Source organism: Xiphias gladius, chromosome 19 (assembly GCF_016859285.1).
Source record: "Xiphias gladius isolate SHS-SW01 ecotype Sanya breed wild chromosome 19, ASM1685928v1, whole genome shotgun sequence".
Taxonomy (NCBI): Eukaryota; Metazoa; Chordata; class Actinopteri; order Istiophoriformes; family Xiphiidae; genus Xiphias; species Xiphias gladius.
The window spans coordinates 21,345,363-21,361,468 of NC_053418.1; positions in this window are offsets into that span (position 1 = coordinate 21,345,363).

Consider the following 16,106-nt stretch of genomic DNA (forward strand, 5'->3'; position numbering starts at 1 on the left):
AACGGCTCATGCTGCTTATATGTTTACGGAACATTGCTGAAACAATGTTCAGAAATGTGTTGGCAGACAGCATTTTTTTGTATAACTGGACAGAGCAGTGGTGTCTCCGCCTGGCATGGCCCTCGCTGTGAACATGATCCAGGCTGAAGATCTGCCGCTGATGCTGATGATCTTTGTCACTGGGGTGGATTTCAGGGCTCAGCTCTGGCTACTGCCCTGACAAGTCTAGGAAAAACCACACACGCATTAGATGAACACATCAGCCCTGCGCACACTGCGAGGCCAGCGTCCCAGTATGACCCACTTTGATTATTCTGTCCTTAAGCAACAGGTGATGGGCTTCCCACCGATGTCGTCTGTGTCGTTGGCCTCTGTACAGAGACGGCATTCAGGACCCAGGGAGAGCTGGCTGGCAACATGCCCGATCTACAAGTGAGCTGTCCTATCATTGACATCAAGTAAGCCGAAGATGTCATGTCTTCATCTTGTGAGAGTTCAATCCCCCTTTCAGGATGGATCAAGCTCTCTGTCGTCAGAGAGAGGCTCTGCAGATAAGTGTAGCATCTCATACTTCCTCCTGGGAATGTCTGGAAAATAACCCTAGAGATGCAGGCATTCTTAATAAAGGCTGCTTTATCGGTGATCATGAAACAATAAATGTGTGTGTGCTCCCCCTAAAGCACTAGTTTTAAATGTACAAATACATACCCTAATTGAGAGCCGAAGTGTTGATTGTCGGCTGCTTTTTCTACATGCCCAGGTACAGAAATGTGCTTTGTACGAGCGCTGCATGGGCTGATATTCAGGCTGCAATCCATCTGGTGGATATCACTATAAGCTGCAGCAGTGCTGTGTACTGAACTGAGCATCTGGTGGACAGCCTCCACTCCACAGACTCCGCAAAGGTTACCAAGATGTAGAAAAAGATAAAAAAAAGCATTACGGAGGTGTATCAGTAATCTGATAGAAACTAACAACTGAAACCATGTTTGGGAAAGAATAACAAAATTACAATTGGGAACTCACTGTTGAATTAACGTTATTCAAATAGAAATATAATAATTGAATTCATTTCTGTTTTGTTAAGATGTTTTTATTGTTGGTCATTAGTCTCATTTAAATAATGGGCAGTCAATGACTAATAGTGCAGTTTTCACATGAAGCAAACATATTTTATAAAATTCAATATATTACGATATGACCATTGACAGTCCATTAGCTTTTAAGAATGGCCTGTTCACGTGCTCCTCTTTGTCTCTCTTTTGTTTGCCCTCAAGCTACTTGACTTGTTCTACTTGACTCCTGAACCATTTTAATATCAGGCTGCCATGGGGTTCCTTCCTGTAAGCCAGCGTCTTCATATTTCTGTTTCTGTCCTCCCAGAAGGAGATAAAGACTGGAGTACTAAGTGTGCTGCTGGTATTCTCTACCAGTGTATATTAAAAAGAGTAAGTGACCCTGTTAATGGCCCTTTTCTGACCTGGAGAGTGCGCAGGGAGCACGAATGCTGAGAAAATATTTTGGATTCACTTGACTATAATATTTGTGCAAATATTACAAAAATGAACACCTTAATTCTCATGCTGCCTATGATAAAAGGCAAAAATGTCGATTTCCTGAAGGAGGGCATTCATACATTGATCTTCAGGTCCAGAACACTACACTAAAGGTTTAATTTCTTTTTCAGGAACTAATTTCTACACACTGATTTCCATTTGCAAAGACATATGTCATTGCAGTTTGACATTGTATTACATCACATTTTTCAATTAATTTTGTCAATGTACAATGTTAGAAAAATCAAAGAAATCGTTATAATTCAACATGCCAGTTCGGTTTTGTTTAGTGCTAAATGCAACAGCTAGTTAACAGTTCATATTAATCACTTTTGAAATGACATCAATAAAGCAGCCCAATGGAAAAATGGCAATTAAGCATTTATTGGCCCAACGTGATCAGGGTTGTCAGAGGTCAGGTGCAGATACCAACGGCAGAGTGTGTGTGTGTGTGTTAGAATGCACGTGCAGTTTGTGTGCTTGTGCATGTTAAGTCTGGCCCAACTTTTTTTTTTAATGACAAACACGCCTCTTTAAAAGATCCAGCTTGTCTCGCTGTAGCAAACCTCTTATGCTCCGTCTATTTGTCACTGGCAACTCATTGCTTACTCACAGAGGAGTCCACAATGCTATATATTAATTAAGGGTTTCAGAAACAATAATGGTGACAATAAAGACAGTCCTCCCTCTTTGTCCTCCGCGTTCTGCCATCAGACAACATTAGGAGGCGTGTGAGAGGAGATAGGGGAGGAGGAGCGGATGGAGGAGAGATACAGCTCCTCTTTGGAATGTAATCTCCCTGATGTTACATGCTGCAGCCTAAACTGATAAATTGCAGATTAAATGGCGGCCACACTCCACTTCACCCTACAGCCTACACCACACCCCCTTAGTTCCTCACATTTTTGCTATTCACTGCCTTCTTGGCCTGTCAATTCTGCCTAATCGTGAGAGGCACTAAAACACCAGGTCTTGACAGAGCCAGATCAAGAATGATGAACATCTCTCAATGGCAAAAGACTCGGGCTCCTAACTCTACTAGAAGGCTCGCATCACTTATGCAGAAATCAGCGGCGTGCCAGCATCCAGGAATTATGCCTGCTGACAGGAGATGCATGAGGTACGCATTGTGCAGCTGGAGCAGCCTTGACAAGTTATAGTTAACTGCAGCAATGGCGACCCCGAACACAAAGGATACGGAGGCTTATTAATGGTGGAGCACCCATGTCAATAATCCCTGCTTTTGGGTTGTGTCCAGAGTCATGCATCTTGCCATACCAAGTGGCACACACACTTGGTTTTACAGCATAACAAAAAAACAAAACACACACACACGCACATGTCCTTGGTTTACTACATTCATGGGGACCCATCATTGACATAATGCATTCCCTAGCCCTTTACCCTAACCTTAACCATCACAACTGAATGCCTAATCCCAATCCCAACCGAAATCTAATTCTAACCTGAACCCTTCAACCTAGTCTTAACCATCAGACACTGAAACTTATAGGCTCTAGCATTTTGGTCACCACAAAGCTGTTGGACCCCACAATAGTGGGCTCCCAAATATAGTAAAACAAGCCCACACACACACACACACACACACACACACACTGGAGTTATGGGCTGGAAAGCTTTCTTTTCCTACAGAACGAATGGCACAGCAGCTGGAAAAAATGAAAGGTGAATATAAATATCAATATATATATCTGTGTTAAATTATTTATCTCTTTCCTTAAAAACATTGCCTGGGGAGGGGGGCCCCCCCTGACCTAATCCATGAGCATGAATACAAAGAAATAAGTCATTAAATTCATAACCTCATGTTGCTGATGTCGTCCATGGAAATATTTGTTATGTATATTCTAATTTTTCTGAATAAATTAGGCAGCGATGCATTTCCATGTAAATTTATTCAAGGCAAAAGGAAGACAAGTGTGGGGGGTGCGGTAAAATCTGCCAGATTATGCATAATTGTAGTATTGTAGCCCTCATTTCTACATCTAGCTCCGTATTGCGTGGTCATTAAATTCTAAAATAATGGGAACCTCACAGCTTCTCTGTCCTAATTGCTCCTTCCATACAATTGCCTTCTCAAGACAATATGATGAAGTGTGCTGAAGGATGTGTTAATAAGACGGCATTTCTAACTGAGGAGAACAATGCTTTGGAGTTTTACTCTCAGTGTATACCAAGTGGAGCGACTTCACTCACTCTTTGTCTTTTTTGTTCACCTTTTTACTGTTTAATGCCTTTGAGGTGGCAAACAACTGAGCTGACTGTAGGCCTGACATATCAGGAGGAAACTGGGATTTCAGCTTGTCTCCACTCATCTCAATGTGTGAAGAAATCAAAGAGGGAAAAAGGCTCATTAATAAAAATACGTGTCTCTAATCCACTCAGTGGTTGGGGGGAAATTTTTTTAATGAAATGCAACACGTTACCTAATTGTGCATCTGCATCAGGAGCACAGTATACATTTCAAAGGAAAATATGCATGAATTTCAAATGTACTATCTCTCAATTGAGACCAGATGCGAGTGAGAGGAAGGGAAGGAGAGATCAATCTTTGTGATGATGTGTGAAAAGGGCAAGCTCTGCGCCCAGCATGTACTTTTCCTCATTACCTTTCATTTGGCAACTAAGCATCTTCCACTTGATGCAAAATAAACAACTTGAATGCAATGTGATAATATTCAGCCGTCTGTGGCCGCAGCGGAGCCTGCAGGTCCTCATCTGTGTGTACATGTAAACACACATTTCAGACTGTGAGCTTTAGTTGCGCTTGCATGATAGAAAAAGTGTGCCCCAGTGGACATTTTGTCCACACTGAGACTTGGTGGACTCATCCCCAGCAGTTTTGCAGGCCGGTTCTGTTTGTACCGCAGCACCTCACTGACATAAGACCCCAGAGTGCTCTCCTCGTAGCCTAACCCACCTAAACATCCTCTCAGCCCCTTCTGCCTCAGACATTTAGCTATGCTTCATCTCTACATCCTTAAAAGCAGAAATTAATGACAAGCACAAAGCTGCTCATTTATAATTGCTTCATTATACTGTTATGTTCTCCTGACAATAATGGTGTTGCTGGTGTTTTTCTAATTATATGGCATTTTTTTTGCTCATTATCAAGGACTTCAGGTAATTGTGGAGAAAATAATGACTGTCTGCCTGCCTACTTCCTCTGTCTCTCATGGATTGCACATCACAAACAGTCTCAATGCAACCCAGAGCCTTATCACGGAGGCTGTTAGGTTGCCTTTTAAAGCTGACTCCATTTACACTACAAGTCATCAGTTGCCCAGTGGCTCAAGCGTCTCTAATGAGCAACTTGTATTCAAGTGTTTAACTCAAGGTTTATGACAGATTACAGTCAGCTTCTATTTTTATCCTACTTGACCTCGCCTTTCTTATTCCCATTTTTTATTTGTTCTCCTTGCATGTTTTGCTAACACCTCTCTTAAGACCTGAGGTGATTGGGACAACTCTGTAAAAAATAAAGAGTCTTCTCACATGTTTTAAACAATAAATGAAAAATATGAAGCTAAAAAAAAGTATGCATTAAACCCCACTCTGTGACAATTCTTGTTGCATATGAGAAGTCTCAAATATAATTTGCAACAGTGACGATAACATCACTAATAATGCTGTATGTGTAGTGTGATTTCATTCAACTGTGGGGACATTAGTGATTTGCATTTAATACCCGGTGTGCTCTGCTGTTCCTTTTTCATGCAACATTGCCGGATATGGATGATGACATTATAATAATTAAAGAACATTATGGACAGAGGGGCTTTGCTATTTGTTACTGTGCGTAATGGCGGCCAACACTGTTATTTCTATTTGAGGAATGCATCCATGTGTGAAATAATAATACTCCCTCCAGGAATACCATTGTCATATTTTAATCGTCAGTATAAAAAGATGAAAAAGAAAAACATAATAAAAATGAACTCTCACTCTTCATTTCCATCCTTCTTCCTTTTGTTTTTTAATTCTGCTGTTACAGCATCCAGCACCACTGCTGTCTGAAAACCTCAGAGGCGGACTTAATTAGTTGCTAAGAGAAAGCTGCCAGTGTTGGGGAGCTAAGAGAGTGGGGCAGATTTTAGTTTGCTCTGAACTTTGCTAATTATCAGGTAGGATGTAATTTTCTCCGCTCCCGTGAGGCACCAAGCAGAGAGCTGCACCAACTAAAAGGAGAGAAACAAGGCTGAGCCCAGAAAAAGTATTAAATATTGACTGTTCTGAACATATCCTCTTGTTGCTTTTTCTTCTTCCAGATCACCAAGAGTTTTTTTTGGCCAGCCTTTTCTGAAGGTTTGAATATAGTCTAATACTGTGACACGTTGCGAACACTACCTGAGAAGGTGTGGGAGAGAACGTTTGCACAGAGTAGTGATCGTGGACAGACTGAAACAGGATGTAGCATGGCTCAGAATGGGGAAGGCAAGCGCAGGGTGTATATCATTTATATCCAACAATGTCTGGGCAGTGACAGGGACTGTGTTTAGCAGGTTCCTATCCCACATGCATCACATTATGATTCTGAAGTGCCTCAAACGAAAGAGGAGCCTGAATTGCCGTTGACCTGAGTGAGCTAAAATGACATAGATTCAGACAAATAGAGCACTGAGCTAAGCGGGAAAACAAGATGGATGTCTAGTGGCAGCACATCTGCACGGGCTCCTTCTCTTTCGCTGTGTGTGTGTGTGTGTGTGTGTGTGTGTGTGTGTGTGTGTGTGTGTGTGTGTGTGTGTTTGTTGAGACCAAACTTTTGATTTTTTCCCCAGAAACACCACATCTAAAACCCTTTGGATGCACAAGTAATGGGCTTGGAAACTTGTACATGCAATTTAAAACTCTAGAAATTTTGCAGTTTCTTGATTCACAGGAACACATTTCTTTTAATGTTGCCATGACTCAGAGAAGATCCTTTAACTGCACACAACTTGACATTAAACTTCAGGACTATTTAGAGGGGTTTCTGTGTGTTCTCAAATGTCAATGTGAAGTTTTCAGAGCGGCTTTTACAAGCTTCCCAGTTTAAATCTTGTCAGACTCTTCTGTGTGCGAGTGTATCACCATGGTTGCGGCATCTAATATGCACGCCCCAGTGCATTGAGAAAAGAGAGTACTTCTTCCTCACTTGGTATAATTGTCCCTTAGAGACCTATGGAATTGGAATCTAAGTGGAATACCAGTCTCTTTCTCCAGCCTCACTTCCCCCACGACACCACCAACACCAGTACCCCCACACCCTCTTTCTTTCTCCTCCTCTCTCTGGGGCTGGCTCGTGTGTTTGGAGACTCTTGATTTGGTCCTGTCTTTATTTCATCAGAGGCATCTTCTCAGCGTGCTCCTCGCCGTGGTGCTTGAGCGCCACAGCGTTAGGCTTTATTAACCCCCCTAAGCAAGAAGTACCTAAGGGAGGTCAGACACTGGTCGTTAAAAATCTATTGTGACTTGTCTGAAAAATGAATAAATGAGCACATTATTTCCCCCTGTTCCACAGCCCCGGTACACTGTTTGTCTAATCAAGTGCGGGAGCAGGCAAAGTCAACCGGGGTTGACATGCACATTTTATTTAAGTTTTTGTCTGTCAGAGGAGTTTAAATGTGTAATGAACAAAGGAGTGGTGATTTGAAATATAATCCCATTACACTGATGAAATTACAAAGCCGGCGAGAGTTCACAAATCATGCTCATTGTTTTCTATCATGAGCGATGCCCCTGTTGAGGTTGTGGCGCGAGGAGGAAGGGCAGACCGTGAATGAATAGTGACAGTTCTGTAAGGGGATTGGGAGTGCAGCACGGCCCCGGCCTTGGTACACCTCCCCGTACTGTGAGATGCTAAAGGGATTTGTTCTTGCCTCTCCTGCTGCTCTGGATGAACCCATTAGAATGAGCCATATGCAAAATTAGTATACAGAAAGAGATGTGTCTTGGTCAAAGTAGAGTTGGACATATTTAGGAGGAAATTCTGGGATTCTTTTTCCAAAAGACCAGCTGACAAATTAAGTTATTAAGGTATTTACAGACAAGAAGTTGGTATTTTTTTTAGGAGATTTTTAAATCATTTCTTAAGTATCAGCAACTGTACCACAGTAATGTAATTTGCAAAGAAATCAACTTTGTTTTGTGAATAGAAGTTGAGATAGTATACTGCATTGCCAATGGTAACATTTGTTTACGTCTACACTAATGCTATTTTCAAGCTACTTTGAGTATGGGAGTATGGACGACATCAGAAGCTCATGATTGAACTGTTCATTTCTCTTTTAGAGTCAAGCTTGTAAGATTTGTCTGAAGAATTAATATAGCTGTGTGTGCAGAAACGGCAGAAGTCCTTTGATGTCTGCCTTTGATAAGGAGGGTGCTAACAGTTAGGCCCATGGCTTAGAAAAAGTTGGCTCTAACCCTAGGAAGAAAATATACTGGAGAAACTTCTGGTTAAGTTTTCTACAGCTTTAATTGGAGGCCTCATATGCCCCTTAAACAACATCATCCGAAGCTAATAAGACTTTAAAAAAGTACATCTGGCTCTAAAATGCTTACCATTTTTAACACTAATGAACTGAGGCGTGCAGTAGAGATCGCCAAACTGCGGAGAGATGTACCGTATATTCTGGAGAATTCCCCTGCTGCACAGGAGCTCATAAAACACATCTGAAGACAGGAACTTGTATCTGATTATTCGTGTTTAATTGGAGGCGCTGAGTGATGCAAACTAGGTTTTAATGCCCTCCCCTGCTGCTTGACTACAAGTAGCATCGGTGTTGCCACCCCTCCTTTTCCATCAATCCTCACAAAAATGACCAAACATACTGCTAACAATCTCTGAAACATACTCTTACGAACTCCCTTCTAAATGTGCAACATGCAGATATTAGACGCTAAATGCATCTAAATGCCACGGTTGTGTTTTATTTCCTGGCTTGTGAAGAAGTGCATAAGTATATGGGACAGTCCGGCCAAAGATACACTCTTATGACTCATATGGGAGTTATTAAATCATGTTTGTTTCGAATTATTTTTGGTTTTTAATAATTGGCCATATTAAGTTGTTGGGATTTATAACATGATGCTTATGTCATTAGTCCCAGGAAGTAGAGTCCTGGCTGCCCTTTAAAGCTTGAAGCGGTCGTGAAAAACCGATATGTAAAGTGAGAAAGCTGGGTGTCATCCATATGATGTATTAAATCTAGACCCAATACAGTTGACAATTACATCCTTTAAAACAGGACGACAGGGAGGCTCCACTAACCCTTCTGACTGTAGGGGCCATTTGTTATTAATTTTCTACAACTGTCGTATGTGTTCTCTGGCGAGCTTTGTCGAATGTCCGGTTTCCCTTAAATGTTTGACATAACCTTCTGTCTTGTGCTCCTATGTTCTCTTCGAGGCTGTGATCTTCTCCATGTACAATATAACAGCTCATCCTGTAAACATGAGAACAGATTGAATAAAGAATACTTTGCTTTCCCTTGGCCCTTGGAAAACATTTTTGTCATGTGCTGTCCACGCTCATCTTAGCTTTGGGCTGGCTGTGGCGCCTTTATTCAATGTGACAGAGGAGAGCTGGGGACTCTTTCTCCTGGCACCCCAGTACGCGCCACACTGACACTCTCCTCTGAAGTGCCACATTAATTCTAATAAAGCGCTGCCTTACCAGGGCCCATGAAGACCAGGGCTGAAGGGGGGGCAGACGCTAGTATAAATACCAGGCTTAATGAAGGGAGGCAGTGGTGGCGCAGGTGGTGTGGCAGTGCAGGTGGCACCTTTCGCCCCCAGGCTACTGGGTGAGTCCGCTGCCACTGCCACTCCAGGGGGCACAGCAGCAGAGATTGCATTTTAATTACCAGGTACACCTTGTCCTCCTGATGGGTCACCGCCTTGGTGGGAGTGAGTGTGCAGACGTGCCCGTTCTCAAACCTGCTTTATCTCTATATGCATGTTTAGAATGAGATACTCCCTTAAACACTGTAATGTAATGCTTGAGCGCTAATAGGGATCTTATTGTTCATGCTTGGCCTGTCACAGCTCAACATAAGTAATTCTGTATATGGGAGAGACCGGCATCTTCCCTGAATTATGTGGTCCTCTCTCCCTTTCGGGAGGCATTCATCCAGCCCCAGTCTTTGCTAACCCTCCCCCTGAGGATCTATCCACAGGGAGGTCCACACCTGTTTCCTCCCCCTTCTCTCCTCACTCTGGAAAAAATTATCTCTCTCCCTCTTCCAGTGGTAACTGTTGACAGTTCAAATGCTTCTTTAGTTGGGGATTCACGTTTTGTGCAAGTGGCTTACCTGGGTGAGAAATGGATCATGGTTTCACGCCACCCATCCCTGCTGTGTGTCAAGACCCTGTACAGATGGGTGATGAGAAGCCTTGGACGGGGGGAAAGGAGGGAGGGTTGTATGTCCAGGACATGTGAAACCCCAACCCCCAAGCACCCCCACCCATTCTCACTGGGGACGCTTATGTCGGCACACACCAGCACTCGGCAGCACAGATGTTGTCGCATTGTCTGGAACACCAAAGCCCAGATCAGCCCAACTGGGAGCTTCTACTCATTAGCTGGTGTCTCTGTGTGGCTGACTAGGCCTTTGATGAATGCAGCAGTTAGCTGGAGATCAGACACCAAAAAGAGAAAAACGGAAAAAGAACCATCTATCCATCTGCAAGATACAGTTCAAAAGATTATACACCTCCTGTGTTCAACATGTTTAAATGACCATTGCCTATTTTAAATTTTTAAATGCAGTAGTAGTATACATCCATAGTTGAGGTGGATCTTCTCCTGGATCGTACAGTATGTCTTTAAGCTTTTACTCCACTCCACAAATATACTATATCATCTTAAGCTTTGTATTTACCATAAAGAGCACTGACTCTAAGCTCCGGAAAATAAAAGGGCACCATGTCTGCCACTTGAAAACTCTGCTTCCTTCTTTGCTTACTCACCCATAGAAAGGCCATACTATTATTTATTTAATTCTTCCTCCTTCCCTTCTTCTCTCTTCCCCTGCATGCATCCATCCAACCACCCAGTAAACCAGCCAGCCAGCCAGCCAGCCAGCCAGCCGGGCTATGAACACATTGCGGGGCCTGAGGGCAGTACTGTGGACAACCTGCGCTGTGTTCACATGGCTGAGCAGAGAGCGAGTGAGGGAGACTGGCACGCTGAAACCAAACAGGTGTATGATTCAGAGGCGTGAGCTGTGAAGGGTGAATTTCTTATACAAGTCAATGTTGCTTTTGGAGCAAACAGCGGCTTGGAGCTGTCCCAGGAAACATTTACATGCACTGTGACTTTTTCCTCTCATAAGCCAAAATGCATTTTTATTGTTTCATGGAAAGCTTCTCAAAGCTTCTATTACCTCAATGCATAAATCCCATCATTTTCATAATTATTCATTTGTTTCCGATTGATTCTGATCAACATTCTCCCGATTACTTCACCTCTGGAACCAGATGTGCACGTTCATAGCACAGCACCTTAGTTCATCAATACAATTCCCCTATTTCATTCTGTTACACAGCTGGTTCAGAACAACATGGAGGCAAAGTAAACAACGCTACATCCTCCATGAGCTTTGCCGTACCGTGTTTGATGCGGTGGCTACTGGTTCTCAGGTCGGAGGAACAGAAAGTTTGTAGTGTTATGTGCAGCAGATTTAGTTTATATGTGTTGAATTAATATACAACAGATCATTTAATTTAGCCTTGGACAGCTGACAATGGTGTGCTCCCTGTTGTGCTTACAACTTCAGCTAACTGAATTCTTATTTATTTTACATATCACAGCCTGTAAAACATACCGACATAACCTACGTGAAAAGGCCTTTTTCCTGTTAGCACTTGATGTCAAAGTATATCTGACTCAAGTGTCACAGTCCTTGCTTCCTCTTCAAACTAGCTAGCTAGTTAGTAAGCCTGTAGGATAATCCCTGTTTATTACAACTCATCAAATGGTTGCTGAGATCTGGGAACGCATCGAAATTGTCATGTCCGACTGGGTAAGAATGAGCATTTAGCCATTCAGACAGGTTGTAAACAAGCTAACAGCTTAGCTAGCTTAAACTGTTATCTTATTTGCAGGTGGAACCAAAAGTGAACACACCTGTATTGTCAGTAATAATCATGAATTGAACAGGGAAACTGTTATGTAAAGTGTTGTAAATCAAAGTTTAAGCACTGTAAACTGTAATGAATGTTTACAATGAACAGTAAAATTGGATAACAATGATAACATATCGTCATTTTCTCAATAAGGTTTTGCTAACCTAAGGGTTTGTTTAAATCCTCTACAGTTGTCTTCCTGCCTGTGTTTCTTGTCCGATGTCGCTGCATTATCAGCCATTATCTTGGTAAATACAATGTTATTATTACTGATAGGGACAATGTCCAAAACCACGAAAATAAATCCCAGGTTGTATGAAACTGGAATTTTCCTTTTAAGGTAACTTATCAAACATATGTAATACTTAGGTATATTTAGGTTCATGTAGATAGCAGTTGAACTTTGGGTATTATTTTGTTAAACGGACATTTTTTCAGGGACATTTGTGTTTGACTCATTAGGTTTCCATTTGCTCTGTAGGATTGATTTTCAGAGCAGCACTCTCTGTGAACTTGAGCTACAAAACTGGAATTATCCTTTTGTACAGTAGTACAGTCATACAATTTTAATGCAGCTTTTTTACTACCTAACTTATAATCAATGACAATCAGAGGAAGTTATAGAGCCACAGTACACTCAGTCATTTAATTTCCTTGTATTTAATAATGTGGTTTAACAAGAAATCAACAGACGTCTCTACACTTTAGAATACCGAAATGACACAATGTCCCCGAGGAGTTACTAAGGAAGTGGACATAAATCTCTGCTCAGTCAGTCCTTGAAGGCTAGACCTTGGGGTTAAGATAAGAGACCATGTTAGCGGTTATTAAGTGAAAGTTTCCAATCAATAGAAGGAGAGACGTAATCAGGGAGGGTTTAATTGCAGAGGGGAAGACATCTATTCACGTTATTGCAGCAGCTGTCCAGAAAAGCTTAATTTTTTGCCCCAGAGTCTCCCTCCCACCACCTGACTCCAACTAACGGACTGAAAGGCTACTGTTCGCACCGTGGAGAGGTGTACCACAGTACTGAAGTCAAAAAAAGAGTTGCCTACATTTTTTTGTCAAAATCAACACCAGTAAATACATATAAAATTATTTTCATTTTAAAAACTATTTTGCTTTTGGCATATGTCATGTTCTGCATGCTTCCTAAAAAATAACAAAATAAAATCATTTTATAAGACAGTAGTTTTGTTTGTCACAGAAGTAAGAACCAAGTGAGCAAGGGGAAAAGTTTGTCAGCTTTCCTGAAGGAAAAGTTAAGAATACAACTCCTTTTTTATGACTCTGAATTCTCTAAAGCATTAACCTTTAAAAATTAGATTTACATCTGCATTTGTCAACCTCCCACAGGTAAACCTGACAATAAACACCTTAGAGACTCCAAACATCTCCCATGACCTCGCAAAATATTTGACTCTAGTTATAATTCAACCATCAGTTACCACTCATGCAAAATGAATCACTGAACGGTCCTCTGCTACATACTGTCTAATATATCAGCAGAGGAAATAAAGTACATTGATATGGCAATGTCAAACTGAAAGGAAGGATTTTTTTAAAACAATATTCCAACATTAATCACTTGAAAATTCAATGTATTTTTTGTTAATAGGCTCTACTCAGTAAAGAACTTAAATATAAGGATTCAGCATTAGAGATAAATTGGATTCTCACATAAGAAAATTGGGTACATTATTCAGTGCAGTGGCTGTCTCTTTTCTTATTTAAAGAGACTCTACTACATTATGTTGTCTGATCATAATAAGCATAAAAGCCCATTTATTTCCACACCAGTCCCTGTTCCTGGTTCTACAGCAGCATGTTCATTTCTGGCTCCATGTGCTGCTTGATCACCAAAATCCAAAGGCGACTTATTGCAGGGAATTTCATGCCATGAAATGATGATGATGTGAATGGATGGCTGATGCCGCGTCAAATCCAGTAGATGTCAGTAAATTGGAACATATGTTACTTAAACTATAACATCATGATAATTCTCCTCCAAGATGGCTCATAAAACTGGAATTTATTAGCCTAAATCTAGGGTGATGATAACATAGATAATTTTTAATGGAAGGTTAATGCGAGAATCAAAAGATAAAAATGGAACCTTTGGCCTTGTATCAGCTGGATCCTATAGTGGCGTACTAAAAGCTGAACAATTTTTTATGCACTGTGGGGTGTTCCCCTTTCATTACATTTTATAGCTTAAAGCATAAAAATATACGGAACATTTTCATGGCTAATAAAATCCCAGATCTTTACATGATAAGCAGAATGGAGACACAGTTTAAAGGAAATCTAGCTAGAGCGAAGGTTCTGCAAAATATTCCCTCGGCTATTTTTTCCCAGTGCTGTCCCACCAGAATGAGGAGTGTGTTCAGCTGCTTGCAAGCCATACTTCCTCCCAGCGGGGACCTGGAAAGCCTGCTCTGACACAGGCACAGAGCGCTCACTCTATTCCCACAGACGCTCTTTTAAAATAGGCCACATTGGAGAAAACATGACTTTTCACTATTCTAATAAATGGGACCCTGCCTGTTTATTATTAATGACATCCCAGCACACTTTTCAGATTTGGTTGGTGTTACGCCATGTGAGTAATTTATATTCATGCCAGCGTGAGAGCCTGCGTGTGTATGCTTACTGTCTTTTTACTGTCAGCTATGTGTAGTACTTCCATGAAATTTTAATGTTTACCAGGTCAGTCCTGACCTTCTTAATCCTCCTGGTTATTAATACGGTAAAGCCAACACAGTGGAACAATTAATCAAAAACACCTCTTTTCTTCCTTTTTCATCCTTCATACATATTAATTATATTCAGCTGCCCTGGGCTGAGGAGTACATTAACATGTATGTACCAGTGCAGAGAAATAAGTCAAAAAGCAGAGCGACTCTGCCCCTACAGCGTGAGGTAGTTCCCCAGGATTAGCCTTATGAGGCTGAGTGGCAGTAACTTGAACATGACAGAGCACTGATACACTTTCTTGTCCAGACAATTATCCGTGCCCTACTTTTAAAGCTAATTCTACATGGGCCCCCCAGGTTGTGTGTGAAGCATCCTGGTGGGGGGGCAGCAGTGGATGGTGTCAGTCACAGGAGGACCAGACTGCCCCAGAGCGAAGCTGCCGGTCTCTTCTCAGAGGCGGCGGGGGGGGGGGGGGGGGTGATTGAAATAGAAGTTGAGATGTAGGACACATAAATAAAGCGATTTTTTTTTCCTGGAATACACTTCCCTCTCCTCACATTTACATAATACTCTACCACGCACACCATCACTTCTATCAGCCCCAAGGTTTATGGAGTCGTCATGATGCATGTAGCTGCAGGACTGGCGAGTAATTCACATCAGAATCCAAATTATTAGCAGTACAACTCAAAACATCTTGTTTATTGCAGGTAGATATGTTTGTGTTTTCATATATTTTACATATTTTTTTGTTGCATTGCCTGCTCCTAATTTCTCACTTTATGTGTTAGATCTGAATCCAGCAGCATCTTAGTCTAAGGAGGAAGGCCTCGATTCACTCTTGCTGTTTAGGCTATTTTACTTGCACACCGCATGACCTCCAAGGAGAGATGGAAGACAATGCGAGCATGCTGGATGAGAGGGCATCGGAGAGTAGCCGCGTCCATGGGTGGGGGAACGGGGAGGATGGGAAGCAGATGGCAGTGGCTCTGTCCCATCAGCACAACAGAAGGGGGACTCAAGATGGCCACAGGCCCCCCTCACATTAACAGCATTCAGAGAGACGCCTTATCATCCCACCAGCGTGATACGTTCTTAACAACATCCAAAACCCCCTCCCGGGGGGGGGGTGCTGCCTATCGCAGATAACCTGAAAAGGAGATCTAGATGAGGAAATATATTCCTCAAAATGAGACAGAACAAAATCAGGTTTAAGATGACGGGGCATGACCTGCCAGACGTGGCTTGTGGTTGACTATGAATGAGGCTGCGGCGTCTCTGAGCAGCTTGTCTGGGAGATAACCTTCAGCAGCCTCCCAGCCCTCACCTCTCCTCGCAGTGTGAAGAGCATGTACTGAATAGGTGCTAATTAAGCTTTGTGAATATAAAGAAGCTGCCATACTGTTGCAGCCAGTAAAAAAAAAAACCATACACACACTTATAGTGTTGCACACTACCTTCTTCTCCCATCCAGACATCTCAGTTCACTCAGAACATCCAGTAGTACTTCTCAAATTTGTTTTAGTGCAAGTTGAAAGAGATTTTGCTTGAGAAATGTATATGTATATAGCCACAGTAAATCAGAGGTTGAATCTAAATTGTTCATCTGATGACTCTTCCCCACGCAGCATAGTTCATCATACAGGCCAGTGACAGAGCTGCAAAAAACCAAAGAATCATGCATCTTTGCGAGTAGAAATTAATAAAAACACTATGTCAAGG